We start from the raw sequence: 14,317 nt of genomic DNA on the forward strand, positions 1-14,317 counted from the left end.
TTTTTTTTTTTTGAGACGGAGTTTCGCTCTTGTTACCCAGGCTGGAGGGCAATGGCGCGATCTCGGCTCACCGCAACCTCTGCCTCCCGGGTTCAGGCAATTCTCCTGCCTCAGCCTCCTGAGTAGCTGGGACTACAGGCACACGCCACCGTGCTCAGCTAATTTTTTGTAGTTTTAGTAGAGACGGGGTTTCACCGTGTTGACCACGATGGTCTTGATCTCTTGACCTCGTGATCCACCCGCCTCGGCCTCCCAAAGTGCTGGGATTACAGGCTTGAGCCACCGCGCCTGGCCTAACAATTTTTTTTAAAGAGACAGGGTCTTATTCTGTCACCCAGGCTAGAGTGCAGTGGTGTCATTATAGTTCACTGCAGCTGCAAACTCCTGGCCTCAAGTGATCCTTCCACCTCAGCTTCCCCAGCAGCTAGGACTACAGGCATGTGCCACTATGCCTGGCTAATTTAAATTTTTTTTGTAGAGATGAGGTTTCACTATGTCACCTGGTCTTGAACTCCTAACCTCAAGTGATCCTCCCACCTTGACCTCCCAAAGTGTTGGTATTATAGGCATGAGCCACCACACCTGGCCGACATTTTATAGTTAGTACTTTTCCTTGTCTCATTTAAGAAAACTTTTTCTTATTGAAGATCAGAAAGATATTCATCTGTATATTTTTCCCATAGAATTTGAAATTTTGCATTTGACATTTAATTCCTTTTAGCATATGGTATGGGGGAAGGATTCATTTTGTTTTTGTTTTCCAATTTTTCCTGTTTGTTTGTTTTTGTTGAATAGTCTTTCTTTTTTTTTTTCCTTTTTTCTTTTAGAGATGCGGTCTTGCTATGTTTCCCAGGCTGGAGTGCAGTGGCTATTCACAGGCGAGATCCCACTACTGATCAGCATAGGAGTTTTGACCTGCTCTATTTCCGACCTAGGCGGGTTCATCCCTCCTTGGGCAACCTGGTGGTCCCCCGCTCCTGGGAGGTCACCATATTGACGCCGAACTTAGTGCAGACACCTGATCAGCATAGCGCACTACAGCCCAGAACTCCTGGGCTCAAGCGATCCTCCAGCGTCAGCCTCCTGAGTAGCTGGGACTATAGACATGTGCTACTGCGCCTGACGAATAGTCTTTTCTTTCTTTCTTTCTTTTGGAGACAGAGTCTGGCTCTGTCTCCCAGGCTGGAGCAATCTCAGCTCATTGCAATCTCTCCCTCCTGGGTTCGAGCAATTCTCCTGCCTCAGCTTCCCAAGTAGCTGGGACTACAGGCGCATGCCACCATGCCCGGCTAATTTTTTGTATTTTAGTAGAGACGGGGTTTCACCATGTTGCCCATGGCTGGTCTCAAACTCCTGAGTTCAGGCAATCCACCTACCTCAGTCTCCCAAAGTGCTAGGATTACAGTCATGAGCCACCATGCCTGGCTGTTGAATAGTCTTTCTTTTGCCCATGGTCTTCGTCTCACATACTACTTCTGGTAAGCAAAGTCCTCTTTTTGAAATTCCTTCTTCTGAAGTGCCTTGACTATGCCTAGCTCTTTACCCTTCTATATGCAATATATAATAACTTGGAAATTTTCATGACAACCTGATTAAGATTTTTACTGAGGTTGGACTAAATCTATTGTTCAATTTGAGAGAAGAGAGAACTTTGTGATATTGTCTTTCTATACATGAACATTGGATATTTCTTCATTTATTTAGGTCATCTTTGGCACTGTTTTGTAAAATTTTCCAATTTGTAGGTGTAGGTCTTTTATATCTTTTGTTAACTTTAGTCTTGGATATTTATTTTTTTCTCTGTAAAAAGCATCTTTTAAAATATGTGTTTCCCTGGGAGTGTGTGTGTGTGTGGTTTAAAAAATATGTATATGTTTCCTAGTTGTTATTGGTTTGTAGAATTACAATCGATTTTTGTATATTGATCATGAGATCAGCCACGTTGCTAAACTCCCTTATTATTTTGAGGGGATTTCATATAAATTCTTTAGAGCTCTCTCTGTGGCAAATATCATTTCAAAAAATGAGAGTTTTATTTCCTTCTTTTTAATCATTATGCTTCTAATTTAGTTTCCTTGTCTTATTGCACTGGCCAGAGCCTCAAGTGCTGGTTTCTTGTCTTTTGGGGGATGATTTCCACCACACTTTTTTGACCCCACCTCTGATGGGGTCTTACTCTGTCACTCTGGTTAGAGTGCAATGGTGTGATCATAGGTCACTGCAGCATTGAACTTCTGGGCTCAAGTGATTCTCCTGCCTCAGCCTCCCCAGTAGCTAGGAGTACAGATGTGTACTTCATAGTGCAGTATACTTCATAGAGTACACTATGAAGCCTAGTTAATTAATTTTTTTTTTTTTTTTTTGTAGAAACAGGGCCTAGTTATATTGCCCAGGCTGCTCTTGAGCTCCTGGCCTCAAGTGATCCTCCTGCATTGGCCTCCCAAAGCACTGGGATTAGAGGAGTGAGCTGCCATACTCAGTTCAGTCTCCTCCTATTTATTACGCTTTTTTTCCTTATGCTTGTTTGCAATTCTATAATTTATTTATTTTAGTGGTTTATCTATACATTTTCATTAGTATATTTAAAAATGTATGATTTTTTCCCTCCCTTCTGGACAGTAAAATAATTTTAGATCACTTTAGTTCCTATCTTCCTCCTTCTGACTTACTCTTCCTCCTTCTGACTTACTAATAAAAACTGACTTCCTTCTTCTGACTTATTGATAACAACTCCTGTATTATCATTTTAGTAGCCATTCTAATAACCTGTTTTCCATTCATGTTTTTCTCCTATCAGCTTACTCATTTCAGTTCTTTTTTTATTTTATTTTATTTTATTTTATTTTTGAGACGGAGCTTCACTCATGTTACCCAGGCTGGAGTGCAATGGCGCGATCTCGGCTCACCGCAACCTCCGCCTCCTGGGTTCAGGCAATTCTCCTGTCTCAGCCTCCTGAGTAGCCGGGATTACAGGCACACACCACTATGCCCAGCTAATTTTTTGTATTTTTAGTAGAGACGGGGTTTCACCATGTTGACCAGGATGGTCTCGATCTCTTGACCTCGTGATCCACCCGCCTCAGCCTCCCAAAGTGCTGGGATTACAGGCTTGAGCCACCGCGCCCGGCCTCAGTTCTTTTTTTAACACCTAAAAATTGGACTCCTTTATTATTTTATTGAGAATATGCTTGTTTAGACTTACCTTTTTTGTTGTTGTTGTTTATTTTTTTTGAGATGGAGTTTCACTCTTCATGCTCAGGCTGGAGTGCAATGGCACAATCTTGGCTCACTGCAACCTCTGCCTCCCAGGTTCAAGCGATTCTCCTGCCTCAGCCTCCTGAGTAGCTGGGATTACAGGCATGTGCCACCACACCTGGCTAATTTTGTATTTTTGGTAGAGACAGGGTTCCTCCATGTTGGTCAGGCTGGTCTCAAACTCCCAACCTCAGGTGATCCGCCTGCCTCGGCCTCCCAAAGTGCTGGGATTACAGGTGTGAGCCACTGCACCCGGCCCTGGACTTACCTTTATGTTACCATTCTTTTTGTTCATTTTCCCTTTTTTGCATTTCTCTTTTTTGGGGGATCATTTACCCGCTTCTTTAACTAAATTCTTTATAAGTTCTTTTAGAGAAGTTCTCTTTGTAAACTTCCCCTGGGCTTGTTTCTTTTAAATGTTATCATTTTCCCCATCAATATTGAGTCTCACTGTGTTGGCCAGGTTCGTCTTGAACTCCTGGCTAAAAAGTTCTTCAAGCAAGAGCATACTTCCTCCCAGAGAACTGGTTTACTACCATAACACTGGAAGCTGATTTATTAGGTTGGGCCCCCATGATGTTAGTGAGTAGAGATTTGAGTTCTCCTAAAGAGACTTCCAAATTTCTTACCAATGGACTGAAGAATATTGTAGGAGTGAAATATGAGAAGAGGAACTGAGGGGTTAATTTGTTCTTTTGCAGCCTTTCACCTACATTTTCTTCTTCCAGCTTTGCCTCACCCTTCCTAGCCACTGTCTTGGGCATCCCCAAGTGCCATGCCTGTTCCTCTCATTTTCTTTGAGAATGACCCTCTATACTTCTAGGTGGCGGTGGTAGTGAAATGGTTATTTTGTTGCTCAGGGTAGGCATCTTGATACCTCTGATTTCAAACTTTTAGCCAATCCACCAATTGTCAGTACCATGCCTCAATCCCACCTTCTACTGTGCCAAGTCCTGAGCCTCTTAAGCACTCTTTGGGGGTACATCACTTCACTCATTGTTCATCCTGTTTGTAACATTGTAGGCTGTAGCTCCGTGTTGCCTAATCATGCACTACTCCATCTGCTTTCCAAAAACTTGTTGAAATGATTGTCTGCTTCCTCTTCCTCTGCTGTTCTCTTTGCTCCTGTGGTTTCATACATTTGAAAAATTCCTATATTATCATTTTAGTAACCAATGTGCAAATTTTAACCTAAACACTCTTCATCAATTTTGAATGAAACCTGGTACATTTTTTTCAGCTTCATGGATTGGCCTTCTTCTTTCTCTAACCCCCATCCCCAAATTTCAGGCAAGTTTTCTTCTATTTTGCCTCCGATTACTTCCCATCCAGCTAGTACTTATTTTTCAGAGATATCCATTATTCTTTGACTTGATCTTAACCCTCTGTTTCTCTCCTTTTTAAAAAAAAATTTATTATTTTTATTTTTTTAGACAGGATCTCACTCCCATTGCCCAGGCTGGGGTGCAGTGGCACTATCACAGCTCACTACAACCTTGACTTCCTGGGCTCAGGTGATTCTCCCATCTCAGTCTCCTAAGTAGCTGGGACTACAGGCACATGCCAACATGCCCAGCTAAATATTTGTGTTTTTAGTAGAGACAAGGTTTCACCATTTTGCCCAGGCTGGTCTCAAATTCCTGAGCTCAAGCAACCTGTCCACCTTAGTGTCTCTAAATGCTGAAATTACAGGCATGTGCCACTGCACCCAGCTTTTGTTTCTCTTCCTATTACTTTGCTTTCATTTTTTGACTTTACATTCTGTCCTCTGGGAGAGATTTCCAAAGTTATCTTGGTAGTGGCATATTAACTTGGGGATGGCTGAAGATTAATTTCTAAGGAGGGAGTGATCCAGAAGGATAAATATCTGTACTTATGGTTTACATGAATGCCTTTGTGAGTGTCTGTGGTTACAGCTATCTCTTAATATGCTATATTTTGTAAGACTTGATACAGTGAGGGTTATAAACGGCTGGGTATAAAAGTAACTGTTGGGGGCTGGTCTGATGGTAGTGGATTATCAGAACTTATTAGCATTATTGTCACTAAAGTTGGTATAAAAATCCCCACTGCTAAATTTGACTGGCTTAAAAATAAGTAACTGTTGGATCAGGACTAGATTAAACAGTAATTTAATCTTTTCTTAGACTCAGTAAAACCCAGCCTGCCAGCCAGGTGTGGTGGCCCATGCCTGTAATCCCAACACTTTGGAAGGCCAAGGTGGGTGGATTGATTGTGCTCAAAAGTTCAAGACCAGCCTGTGCAACATGGTGAAACCCCATCACCACTAAAAATAAAAAATTAGCCAGGTGTGGTGGGGCACACCTGTAGTCCCAGCTACTTGGGAGGCTGAGGTGGGTGAATCGCTTGAACCTGGGAGGTGGAGATTGCAGTGAGCCAAGATCGTGCCATTGCACTCCAGCCTGGAAGACAGAGTAAGACTCTGTCTCAATCAATCAATCAAACAAACAAACAAAAAACCCAGCCTGCCTAAGCTACTTATACCTAGATTGCCAGGGCTTTTTCGAGATAGGGAAAAGGGATGCAGAAATTGCTTCAGAAAACATCTGAAAAATACAACGGCCTGAGCTTGTATCTCAATATGACAAGAATTCTTATGTGACATAAGAGAAATTGTGGCACAGAGTCCTTTAAATAAAATAAAATAAAATAAAATAAAATAAATAAAAAAGAGAAATTGTGGCACAGAAAGATGATTGAATCATGTTCAGCCACACATGATATCAAAATGGTCTTTCACCACACTGATTTGGCTTTCCCCCAGTTCAAGTGTGATCTTTAGACCTTTCATTGGAAGTTTAAATTCTGCCATTGGATTTTAGTTTTCTTTTCAGTTTTGTCTTCTCATCTATCTTTCCTTCATCCTGGCCCTTTATCTTTGTATCTTAGTTTTCTCCTAATAGATTTCTTTTATTTAATTTAATATGCTGAATAGTTACCTGAAATTTTTTGGGTGGTCTTAAAAATGTCAATGTAATTGAAGAGGTAACTGACTATGTGGGATTACCAGCTATATATCAGTTAAATGAATAGTCGAACTGTAACCTTTTTTGGGCAAAATAATAGACATTGTATTCCATACTACTCCTTTCTGAAAACGTCACCCATTTCCCTCCTCTAGGGCTAAGCTTCAGAAGGCCATGTTTATATGATGTGACCCTGCCCCACCTCATCCCCATCATGACTGATCAAAAGTGGATTGACACATGAAAGAATTGAGGTTGAGAGTCATTAGTTAATGTGGGGTGGCGCTTGAGTTTGGGTTGTCTAAACTGTGGTGCAACAGCTCAGCCAAGCATGTGAAGATGCAGAGAATACAGTTCGTGGAGTTGGAGCAGAAGAAGATATGCAAGGAGACAGAGGGATAAAATAGAAGAGATTGAGTGATAGCAAGAGGACAGTAAGAGTGAAAGAGAATTTCCTGGTTCCAGTTCCCTTTAAAGTTCTACTTCACTTCCTCTCTTTGTCCCTTGAGTCACTTCCATGTTGTGATAACAAGTTTCCTTCAGTTTGGAGTGGGAGTCTGGGACTACTAAGAGAACCTCAATTAAGACATCCCTTCCCAGTCATAATAAGCAAATCACATCACTGTGAGTAAGAGGATGAAGACGCTGCACAGTCTGTTCCTATAGTGGGAGGACATGGCTCCAGCTCATCCTAAACTAATATCAGACTGTTAAGAAATAAGGCAAAAAGCTGTGGGGGTGGAGAGACAGAGATCACATCCTCATTTTATCCCTGTGTAAATTATTTTCTGATCTATCAAAGGTTGACCCTGCCATTCCTAGGTCTTGCTGAAGTATTGGTGTAGGTTCCACATGGGTAGCAAAACCTCATGAAGCTTTGCCTATAGCCAATTTCCAATTGTGGAGTTCAAAGTGAGAAAGAACAACGGAAGCTTCTGGCCTGGTGGTGAGGACCACAATCATAGTCTGAAGTGGAGGGTCATAGCCAAGTCCTGTCTGCTTCTCATGTTCAATACCTGCCAAAGAAATCTAGGATTTCAGATCAGTGAAGCAGCAGTGGGTATACATTTTAGATGGCTGCTATGACTTTGGAGTAACAGTGAGATGTTTAAATGAGAGTTAAAAGGGAGATGTCTAAATAAGATTCGCCTGGATGGGAACCGTGCCTGTGAGGCTGACAGTAGCTTGGCAGAGACCAGACAACACTGTCCAAGGAGGCCCTTGACTATCAGCAGGGCCACAGAGTCTCTCCTGCATGCTGTATTCAGTGACAACTTCATTCTTTTGAAAGTTACCATAAAAAATTTCGAGCATACAAAAAATTTATTAGATTTAACAATTATTCACATTTTGCTATATTGTTTTATTTTTTTTCACCATTTTAATCTAAGTTACGAATATCATAATATGTCACCTCCAAATATTTCAATCTTCATCTCTTAAAAGCAGGAACATTTTTGTTACATAACCACAATGCCACTATCATGCCTAACAAAATCAATAATAATTTCCAGTATGTTCTTTTATTGAGTCCTTATCCATATTTACCTCACCTAAATGTCTTTCACAACTGATTTATTTGCCCAGATTCCAAACGAAGTTTATATCTGATATTTTGTTGTTATTCTCCCTCTTGTAATGGGAATAGTCCTCCTACCTCTCCTTTTTTTTAAATGCTGTTAACTTTTTAAATAGCCAAATCAGCTGTTCTGTAGAGAAGCATCTCACTTTCTGGATCTGGCCTATTGCTTTCTCATGATGTCATTTAATTTGTTTATCTATACTCTGTATTTCATACAAATTTACATATTTATTTATTTATATAGACACACAGTGGACCTTGAAACTTTGTGCAGTTGAAAATCTGCCTAAGCCGGGAGCGGTGGCTCACCTGCACTTTGGGAGGCTGAGGTGGATGGATCACAAGGTCAGGAGTCCGAGACCGCCTGACCAACACGGTGAAACCCTGTCTTTACTAAAAATACCCGAAATTAGCCAGGCATGGTGGCACACACCTGTAATCCCAGCTACTCAGGAGGCCGAGGCAGGAGAATCACTTGAACCTGGGAGGCAGAGATTGCAGTAAGCCAAGATTGTGCCACTGCACTCCAGCCTTGGTGGCAGAGTGAGACTTTGTCTCAAAAAAAAAAAAAAAAAAAAAAAAGAAAAGAAAGTCTGCATTAAATTTTGATTGCCCAAAAAGTTGTCTATTATTGATTGGAAACCTTACCAATAACAAAACCAGTTGATTAACAGACACTGTGTATATTATATGTATTATATACTATATTCTTACAATTAAGTAATGAAATGTCCTTAAGGAAGTCATAAAAAAGGGAAAATATATTTATTATTCATTAAGTGAAAGTGGATCGTCAAAAAGGTCTTCAACCTTGTTATCTTCCTGTCGGGCGTGGTATATGTCCATATATATAGTATATGTATTATATACTGTATTCTTACAATTAAGTAAGCTCGATAAAATGAAATGTTCTTAAGGACTAATGGATAGTCATTATCCTATCAACAGCAAGTGGTGTTACCAGAGGTGTCATTATCCTTTAGTAACACCATTTGTTGGCTGGTCCATTTGTTTCCCATTTATTTACAATACCATCATTATCATATTTGAATTCCAAGGTATACACGAGTATCAGTCTGTATTTTTTCCTTTTATTCATTTGTCTGTTACTATGCCAATTATATACTTTTTAAGTAAAAATGACACATTTTACTTTGAGATAATTTTAGATTCACAAAAAGTTGTAAGAAATAATACAGAGGCCAGGCATGGTGGCTCACACCTGTAATCCCAGCACTTTGGGAAGCCAAGGTGGGTGGATCACTTGAGGTCAGGAGTTTGAGACCAGCCTGGCTAACATGGTGAAACCCCATCTCTGCTAAAAATACAAAAGTTAGCTGGTCATGTTGGTGCACACCTGTAGTTCCAGCTACTTAGGAAGCTGAGGCAGGAGCACCACTTGGTCCTGGAAGGTGGAGGTTTTAATGAGCCAGTATTGTGCCACTGCACTCCAGCCTGGATGACAGAGGGAGACTGCATCTCAACGACAACAATACAAATTTTTTTTAAAGAAATAATACAGAAATCCCATGTACGCTTTATCCAGTTTTCCCAATGGTAACACTTATAAACTATAGTACAGTATCACAACATAGATACCAACATTAATGCAGTCAAGATACAGAACATTTCCATCACCCCAAGGATCCTATTGCTTATTTATAGTGACATCTATTTCCCTCCGGATCTCACCCTCTCCTTAACCTTGGTCGGTTATCTATTAATCTGTTTTCTGTCAAATTGTTTTTTTGTTGTTGTTTTTTTGAGACAGAGTCTTGCTCTGTTGCCCAGGCTGGAGTGCAATGGCATGCTCTTGGCTCAGCTCTTGGGAGGCTGAGGCAGAAGAATCGCTTGAACCTGGGAAGCGGAGGTTGCAGTGAGCCAAAAGGGAAAATATATATTTATTATTCATTAAGTGAAAGTGGATCATCAAAAAGGTCTTCAACCTTGTTATCTTCCTGTTGAGTAGGCTGGGGAGATGAAGGAAGAGGAGATGGAGGAAGACTTGCTGTCTCAGGGGTGGCAGAGATGGAAGAGTCGGAGGAGGTAGAAGGGGAGACAGGAAAGGCTGGGACACTTGGTGTAATTTTTATTGGAAAATATCTGTGTACAAGTGGACTCATGTAGTTGAAAGCCGTGTTGTTCGAGGGTCTCATGGTGAAACCCTGTCTCTACTAAAAATACCAACAATTAGCCAGGCGTGGTGGCGCAATGCTGTAATCCCAGCTACTCAGGAGGCTGAGGCAGGAGAATCAATTGAACCTGGGAGGCAGAGGTTGCAGTGAGTTGGTGATCTGATATCTGATATCATATCTGGCATATTATGTTTAACATAGCAGAATGGAATTACTGATACATTAGGGTTTAAAATGAATTGGGAAGTGTTTCTTACTCTTCTACTGTCTGGAAGAGGTTATACAGAATTGGTGTTAATTCTTTTTTTTAAAGACAGGGTCTCACTCTGTCACCTAGACTGGAGTGCAGTGTCACAATCTCAGCTCACTGCAACCTCCACCACCCAGGCACAAGTAACCCTCTTGCCTCAGCCTCCAGAGTAGTTTGGGACTACGACATGTACCACCACACCTGGCTAATTTTTGTATATATTTGTAGAGACAGGGTTTCACGGTGTTGCCCAGCCTGGTCCCAAACTCCTGAGCTCAGGTGATCTGCCCTCCTCAGCCTCCTAAAGTGCTGGGATCACAGGCTTGAGCTACTGCACCCAGCCAGAACTGGTGTTAATTCTTTCAACATTTGGTAGAATTCCCCAATGAAACCATCTGGTCCTGAAGATTTCTTTTTTGGGAGTTTTATATTATGAACTCCGTTTACTTAATAGTTGTATAACTATTCAAATTGTCTGTTTCATATTGGGTGTAGATTTTGCTTTTTGAGGAATTGGTTCATTTCATCTAAGTTATTAAGTTTATATGCATAATTATTCATAACATTCTCTTATTCTCCTTTTACTGTCTGCAGATCTGTAGTAATGTCCCATTTTGGTCCTGCCATTGGTAACTTGAGTCTTCTTTTTTCTTTGTCAGTCTTGCCAGAGGTTTGTCAATTTTATCCACTTTTAAAAAGAACTACTTCTTTGTTTCATTTATGTATCGTTTTGTTTTAAATTTAATAGATAGTTGCTCTTATCCTTTCTCCAGCTTGCTTTCATTTATTCTGCTCTCTTCTTTTTCTGGCTCTTGAGGAGGAAGCTTAGATTATTGATTTGAGACTTTTTTTTTTTTTTTTTTGAGAGAGTCTTGCTCTGTCCCCAGGCTGGAGTGCAATGGTGCAATCTTGGCTCGCTGCAATCTCTGCCTCCCAGGTTCAAGCAATTCTCCTGCCTCGGCCTCCCGAGTAGCTAGGATTACAGGTGCACACCACTGTGCCCAGATAATTTTTGTATTTTTAATAGAGAGGGGGTTTCACCATGTTGGCCAGGCTGGTCTCAAACTCATGACCTCAGGGCATCTGCTTGCCTTGGCCTCCCAAAGTGCTGGCATTACAGGTGCGAGCCACCACACCCAGCCTCCTTTTTTCTAATGTATGTATCTAGTGCTATATATTTCTTTCTCATTACTGGGCACTATGGCTCACACCTGTAATCCCAGCAATCTGGGAAGCTGAGGTGGGTGGATCACCTGAGGCTATGAGTTAAAGACCAGCCTGACCAACATGGTGAAACGCTATCTCTACTAAAAATACTAAAATAACCCAGGTATGGTGGTGAGCATCTGCAGTCTCAGCTACTCAGGAGAAAGAGGTGGGAGGATTGCTTGATGCCAGGAGGTGAAAGTTGCAATGAGCTGAGATGGTAGCACTGCACTGCAGCCTGGGAGACAGAGTGAGACCCTGTCTGTTTTTTTTTTTTTTTTTTTTTTTTTGAGACGGAGTTTCACTCTTGTTGCCCAGGCTGGAGTGCAGTCGCATGATCTGCAGCCTCCGCCTCCCAGGTTCAAGCAATTCTCCTGCCTCAGCCCCTCGAGTAGCTGGGGTTACAAGCATGCACCACTATGCCCAATTTTGTATTTCTAGAAGAGACGGGGTTTCTCCATTTTGGTCAGGCTGGTCTCAAACTCCTGACCTCAGGTGACCCGCCAGCCTCAGCCTCCCAAAATGCTGGGATTACAGGCGTAAGCCATTGTGCCCAGCTGAGACCCTGTCTTTAAAAAAAAAAAGAATTCTCTCTCAGCACTGTTTCGTATGTCTGTCCCACATATTTTGATGTTGCATTTTTATTTAGTTGAATGTATTTTTAAATTTCCCTTGAGACTTTCTCTTTGATCCATGGATTATTTAGAAATGCGTTGTTTAGTTCCAAGTGTTGGGAGATTTTCTTGCTATCTTTCTATTATTGGTTTGTAGTTTTATTCCATGAAGAACACATTCTATATAATTTTAATTATTTAAAAATTGTTGGCTAGGCTCAGTGGCTGAAGCCTGTAATCCTGGCACTTTGGGAGGCTGAGGTAGGCGGATCACCTAAGGTGAGGAGTTCAAAACCAGCCTGGCCAACATGGTGAAACCCCGTCTTTACTAAAAATACAAAAATTAGTGAGGCATGGTGGCAGGTGCCTGTAATCCGAGCTACTCGGGAGCCTGAGGCAGGAGAATCACTTGAACCTGGGAGGCAGAGGTTGCAGTGAGCTGAGATCATGCCATTGCACTTCAGCCTGGGTGACAGAGCAAGATTTCATCTCAAAAAAAAATTATTGAGATAATTTTATGGCCCAGGATGTGGTATACTTCAGTATACGTCTTGTGGGTACTTGAAAATAATGTTCATCCTGCTGTTGTCAATTGTAATGTTCTATAAATGGCAATGAGATCTTTTTGGTTGATGATGTTAGGTTCTTCTGTACACTTGCTGATTGTATTTATTTTTATTTATTTATTTTTTGAGACAGAGTCTAGCTCTGTTGCCAAGGCTGGAGGCATGGCTCACTGCAACCTCCCACTGCCTTCCAGGCTCAAACAATCTTCCCACCTCAGCCTCCCAAGTAGCTGGGATCACAGGCGCACTGCCACGCCCAGCTACTTTTTGTATTTTTTGAAGAGATGGGGTTTCACCATGTTGACCAGGCTGGTTTTAACTCCTGAACCTCAAGTGATCAGTCTGCCTCAGCCTCCCAGAGTGCTGAGATTACAGACCATGTTGCTTGGCTAGTCTGGACCTCCTGAGCTCAAGGAGATCTGCTTGCCTTGCCATCCCAGAGTGCTGGGATTACAGGTGTGAGCCACTGAGCCTGGCCTCAAGTACTTTTTTTTTTTTTAAAGATACTGTTTTATTGAATGTGTTAATCTGGCCATGTCTTTCTGGGTCTCCCAGGCTGGAGTGCAGTGCACAATTCTCCTGCCTTGGCCTCCTGAGTAGCTGGGATTACAGGTGCACACCACCATGCCCAGCTAATTTTTGTATTTTTAGTAGAGATGAGGTTTCACTACCTTGGCCAGGCTAGTCTTGAACTTCTGACCTCATGTGATCTGAACAGCTTGGCCTCTCAAAGTGCTGGGATTATAGGCATGAGCCACTGCACCAGACCTTGGAGGAGTATATCTACTGCATTAGAATATTGAGTGATTCCATTTAAAACCAAGGATTCTTTATATTTGTTACTGCTGTATTTTATGTCCAACATTGAAGAGTCATAGTTTTCTTGAAGTTTCTTGTTAGATATATTATTATATCATCACAGAGGTTTTTTAAAAAATTATAAATGGAATATGATTTACTAGCTATTTCTAATGAGTAATTGTCAACGTCTATAGAGTCATTAGTTTCTGTGTATTTATCTTATACCTGGCCACTTTACTCAGTCTTTTCATTAATTCTTCCAGTGGCTTTTTTTCCCTCTACTAAGCATCCTCTTCCCCCACATTTCTGATAACAGCTTCAGGAGTGCATACAGTACAAGCCAATCACAGCATCCCATGCTCCTGGATGAAAGGTTGGCACATGACCCAAGACAAACCAATCAAAACCCTTCTTGGGATTTTTATGGCTGCAGTTGATAGGAAAGGGCTTATTTTTTCCCTAGTTATGGTTTTCAGGTATCATCCTGGATGCCATTGGTAGCCAGCATCCACTAATTACCTGGATAAAGTCATTCTAATTTGGGAGACAATGAGGCTGAAACACGAAGTGGGAAACAAAGATGATAGAGAGAGGGATAAACTAGCAGTATTTGGTCCTTGTTGCCAATATATTCCTGCCTTTCCCATCTCATGACACAGGAAGTCACCTTTTGTTTAAATTGAGTGGGGTTATTTGCGATTAAAAGAATCTTGACCATACAGAACTGGTACCAGAAGTTAGGTGATGTAAGCAACAGAATTTGACAAGTGAACCTGGACAAATTGTGTGGAATGCAATGAAAAGCCCCTCTTTCTAACTTGGGAAAGTAACTATTCTCATGATAGAGGATTAGCTGACTTAACCATTTCCTGTTGTATCTTGGGACCCAGATTGTGTGGCCAAAAGTACTGAAATTATTGG

Source organism: Sapajus apella, unplaced genomic scaffold, assembly GCF_009761245.1.
Source record: "Sapajus apella isolate SASKATOON/1434 unplaced genomic scaffold, GSC_monkey_1.0 scaffold12, whole genome shotgun sequence".
In the NCBI taxonomy this organism is placed as follows: Eukaryota; Metazoa; Chordata; class Mammalia; order Primates; family Cebidae; genus Sapajus; species Sapajus apella.